Below are 5767 nucleotides of genomic sequence, written 5' to 3' on the forward strand. Positions count from 1 at the left end.
TCTATATAATAATATGAATATATGTTAAATTTATGTAGACTTTGACAAACAATTGAACCAATTTCCTGGTGCTCAAAAACTATACATATTTACACACACTTTATATGCCTTGAAAAAAGAAGAAAAAGAACGAAGAAAGAAAAGGAACTCATAGGAGAAGCGAATTTAACTAAGCCTGGACCAATTCACAATGTTTAGTCGATGGCAGCTATTTCAGCAGGCTGGATAGTTCGAGCCATTGGCGGCACTTTGAAACTTTAGATTGACAAACAACAAATTTTTGTGTGCGCGGATCAACACGAACCGATCCTCGCACAGCATCGCGACAAGTTAGCGATATAAGCGGGTCTTATAAGCCTAATCTACAACTCTATTTTAAATACTATGCCCGCGGGCGTGGTCTGAACTAAACTTCATATATATATCTACACAGATATATATATATATCTATCACTCTTATCACTGCTCATTCTACAATCTATGAACGTATTACGCGCCCCTTCCCCCTCCCAAAAAAAATAAAAATAAAATAAAGAACAAACTAAAATGTATCTATCGTATAGATTCTATGCATAAAATATCTATAAATATATTAAAATATTATAAATCTAGCAATGTTAGATGAACTTGTTTTTTTTTAAATAATATTCAACGGAGAAATTCTATAAGAAAAGAAAGCAAAAGAAAAGAAAAGAAAACAACAAAAAAATCTATAAATATATATATATACAAAAATATTTGATAATAAATTGTAAAAGAAATTTAATTAATAGTTTTATATAATATGCAATACATTTTTAGTGCTAAGATGTTTTTTAGTTTATAATTCGCTAACAATAATTTAGTTTAATTCTCATGTCTAAGCAAAGGTACAGAAAACACATTTTTTGTTTGTTGTGTAAAGCGATTTGCCAGCAGGCAAATGCGATTTCTTCACATTTTCCTGTTTTTAATGAATGAAAAGAAAAAATAGAAAGAAAGATAAAAATGATAATTCTAGATGAGAAATAACACCGCGCGTGCCTTGGCCAATTCATTTACAATAACAAATTAATAAATGGAAAGCAAAATATGTAAAAAAAAGAAACTTTAAATACTTTTATTGTGTTTTTCTTAAATGGGAAACGAAGCCTAAGTCTGAAATCAGAGAAAATAGAAGTCTACAAAATCGCATCAATCTTCCTTAAAGATGTCAGCTGCTGTGTGTTGCATATGCAACTTTCTCTGACACCCAATAAACAAGCCATCATAAAACATCGCTAAAATAACTTTAATCACTGCCTAACACACTTCTCAGTAGACTCCGCCACAGAAGAAGACTCAAGAGGAGATCAGCTCGCTTCATTTAGCCTTCATTTCAAAATCGAATCCCTCGCCACCCTTATCATTTACGCTGCATAGCAACAGCGAACTGAAGAAGCAATTACAAATTAAATTAGTAATTAAGTTTAATTTTAATAAATAAAAATAAATAAAACAGATTCAGGGAAAACTCATGTTTGGTTCTATGGCTAGAGCTGTTCTTTAAGCAACATTTTCCTCATGAAGCTGCTAAGATTTAGCTGAGTCTAAGTTGCTTTCATTTAGTTTTTAATACTCGTCAAAAAGTTAGGGTAAGTATATGTCGAGTCAACTTTCGTAAGAAGTAAATAGACTATGCTATGCTTTGGCTGTATTTTTTTTTAGAGCTATACAAGTTTAAATCATAATAAAACATAGAAATATATTTTTAATATCAAAGAAAAGAAGCTTTTGGGAATAATAATAATATGACATTAATTTTTAATGTTTAAAACTCACGTGATTATGGCGCTGAGCTATCAATTCAACGAGAAACATTTTACTCTTGCTTAGAACTGAGACACGTGCGCCATATTTTGAGACAACTTTATATATAGCCTCGACTGCTAATTTGTATGAAGGAACTTAAAGATATGTTCAACAATTCTTCAAGAAAGAAATCTTCTAGCCCAAGCTGCAAGATATGTCTATGTTTCTAACAGTCGTTAGTTCTTTAAGGAAAGACTTTCAGATCTTTGCTTGGGCTGAAACTTGCACACAATTATAGCAGCTTAAATGAGTTCAAATAAAAGGCGAAATTTGAAATTTTAATAATTTGTTTTTTGGTTTTTATTTTCACATTGTAAATTTAATAATTATAATAATTTTGTAAATGTATCAAGACAAAAATGTTTTATCCGTTGGCTTATTTTGATTAAAATACATTTATGCATTATATATATATGTATATATATATATATATATATATATATATATTTGAAATATAAGTTATTTAAATTGTTGTTTATTTAGCATTTCACTTCGTTATTTTTGTTTAACATTTGATGCCCTCTTAACTGAAACAAACTTGTTTCTGCTTTTTTCATTTTGAATAAGAAATATAAAACAAATAATACAAGCACATACTTTGTACGAAACCTACGCTGTATGCGATCGATCCTAACTATTCCGATCTCATATTTTCTCACGCTTATTTACATGAAAATCTCTGGCGAACAACTTTAACAGAGGAGACGAAAGAAATGTTATTTGGGGAACTTAATGCTTAAATGTAAATATAACTAACAAGAGTTTACAGTGTGTGTGGGTGTATAGGTGTGTGTGCACGTGTGTCTGTGTGTGTGTATCTCATATAAGGCCCTAGATTGCAAATATTATCGCCGACATGCATCCATCACAATGAAAAATATTTGCGCTTAAATTTAATGAATTCGTTTCATTTGTTGTAAGTTAACATTTATGTACGCGTTCTTTAACTAATCTAATTTATTATATATTTATAATTTATAATTAATAATTTATAATTTATGCTAAACGAGTGCTTAACTTCTTATAGTTGAAACAATTACAGTTTTATTTACTTGTTCGCTTTGTGTATTTGGATTCTCTAGCTTTGTTTCTTGCGAAATAATTTACAAAATATATATATATATATATATATTTATTTATATATATATATCAATTTTTGGTTTGTTAAAAAATACAAATATAAAAATTAATTAAGTAATAAATGCATATTTTTGTGTTCGTTTCTTTGCTGTTTTTTTTTTGTTTTTTTTTTTTTGGAAAAGCAAAAAAATTAAAAGTTTAACAAGAGATTAGAGACGAGAAAAACTTGGGGATTGGGGTTACTTAGTTATGTTGAGGACTGTTTAGACATAGCACAATAAATGTTAATAAATAAATGTTCGTTGTTCTGGAAACCTTTTTCGCCTTCTAACATGAATTTAAACCTGTTTTATTATCAATTAATTATATATTTTATTTTATTGTTTTTGTATTTTTGGTTAAATTATTTAAATTGAATTTATCTGGAGCGAAAAGTTGAAAGCATTCTAAGTATTTAGAAAATTTATTGTCCTTGTAAACATTGTTAATAGTTAATGTTAATAGTTTGGGTTCTTTTTTAATTTTTCGTTTTGTTTTTGCTTTAGGAGAAAGATTTTCTTTACATCAATACGCACATTGAAATTTGCTAATCATTTTCTTTAGAGACTTTTCCAAAGGTTTTGTTTTTCCTTTTTTTTATTCACTAAATTTAAATATTTTCGTTTTTCTTTATAAACGTGTTAGCTTAGAAATAGTTTTTTCTTTAGTTTTTGTAAGTAATTAATTGTTAAATAATGTTTAATAAGGCCAAATTAAGTTTTTCTTTTGCGCTTTAGCTTTATGTTTTGGGTTTTCTTTGTATATTAAATATTAATTTTAAATTGTTTTCTTTTCGTTTATTTTGTGCTCTAATTACGCAACTCGCATAAGCATTTTACATTTACAAAACATGAAGTATTCTTGCTTCCTTCTATTTTGTATTTTAATATTTCTTAATCTCTGTGGCTCCAGTAGCCGAAGGTTCCTAAATGCATGTGGGGGCGGCTCCTTCGTGTGGCGCAACTCTAGCTAAATGGAATGATCGTATAGGTGTTTCGCTTCGAAATATATTCTTCACTTTATCGATTATTGTGTAGCATTATATTATTATAATTTATAACTTTCGTACAAAATAAACAAGCAAAATGAAAAAAATAAGTTTCTTTGAAATTCTCGAAAATTTCCTTGTTTTTGGTGTTTTTGTTTTAAGTAAGAAATTTGAAACGCGCAGCAAGCGGTGGGTTTTCATATTAACATAAGTTACATTTGTGTGTGTGTGTGTGTATGTGTGTGTATGTGCATGTGTAGGTGGCATAATTTATTAAGTTTTGTATTTTTAAATCTGGCTTTAATACAGTTGGCTGATGTTTTAATACTTTTGCGAAAGAGCATCTAGCTCGTCGTTGTTTTTTTTTTTTCGATTTTTTTTTTTATTAATTTTATAAAGATTTGTTGTTTTTTTTATCAATATTGTCAAGTTAACGTTTGCTGTTGTTGTTGGGATGTTTGGTCCAAAAAATTGTTTTGTATTTAGACGGTTCGACGACAATTTTAAAGCTAAAAACATTTAACCGAATAAGTTTCACATTTATTCCGTTAGTAAACCGTAAAAGAAAATAATAATAGTTAATAAAATATAAGTGGAAATCGGGGTTCTGGCCCTGATTCGCTAATGAAATAAGCTTTGAGTATTTCGCAGCACTTGGTACTGGCTTCTCGCTCTTAAGCCTACAACGTAAACGTAAACGTAAATAGTTCGAATGTATAAAAATATATATACCTATATATACATACATATATATATATATATATATACTCATTCATGATTGAAACAAAAACAGTTTTCAACTTAAGTGTAACTCATTTAAAAATACTTTCTAAAAACAATATGCAAAATAAAATTAAAAATAATAAATTCGCTCAAACGAAAGGTTTTTAGCTCTTCTTCTTCTATCTTTTGGAGTTTTTTTAAACTCATTTTGTAGCAACAAAAATTAGACGAACAAAATATAAAAAATATCTATATATATCTATATAGAATATATAAAAAATATTTGTATCAACGCTCTGCCCAGTTGGCTGCCAGTTGCACATCTAGGCTATGTAACCGATATCTTGATGACAAAAGCTATTATAATTAATATTAATTTAATTCTTTGTTTTGTTTCGTTTTGTTGTTTTCGAGTTTTTGTGTCTTGTGTGTTTTGTGTTCCTGCACAATTTGAGATTTCTGCGTCTGTTTTAAGTACAGCATTTAAGTGCACTGTTAGTTCACTGTTAGACTTATGTTAAATGGCTGTTGTTGCTGCTCAGTTGAGCAGCATTTTGGCATTGAAGAAATTGAAGGCATGCCCGCCGTGGGACGGTGCGCCCGTTGGCGGCGTTGGTGGTGCCGCGAAGCGCTCATTGGGCAGCGGGTGCGGTGGTGCCATCAACGCTGCATGGTGCAGCGGGCTGGCAAAGAAAGGAGGCGGCGCTGGTGGTGCTTGGCCGTACGGAGCCGCTCCTGACCCAGACAGTAGCGGCGGCGGTGGTGGTGGTGGTGTTGCTTGCGGCGGTACTGTGCCCCCCCGCTGTTGCATATTATTACTGCTAGACAGCGGTGGCAACATGACGCCAGCGCCAGGCACGGACGGTGGCCAGGCAAGCGGCTGGCAGGGCAAACGCTGCTGCAGCCGCTGGTGGTGCTGCTGCTGCTGTTGGTGCTGTTGGAAAGCAGCCATGGCAGCCAGCTGATGGGGATAGTTGCTGCTGTGGTGGAGATGCTGTTGCTGTTGCTGCTGCTGCTGCTGGTGGTGGTTGCTGTTGTTCATCCTAGCCGAGTGAGCGGCGGGGCCGCGACGCTGCGGCCTGCCGGCGGCTGCTACGCAGGTGGGCG

The sequence above is a fragment of the Drosophila hydei genome, unplaced genomic scaffold (genome assembly GCF_003285905.1).
Source record: "Drosophila hydei strain 15085-1641.00,03,60 unplaced genomic scaffold, DhydRS2 tig00008119-arrow-pilon, whole genome shotgun sequence".
Lineage (NCBI taxonomy): Eukaryota > Metazoa > Arthropoda > Insecta > Diptera > Drosophilidae > Drosophila > Drosophila hydei.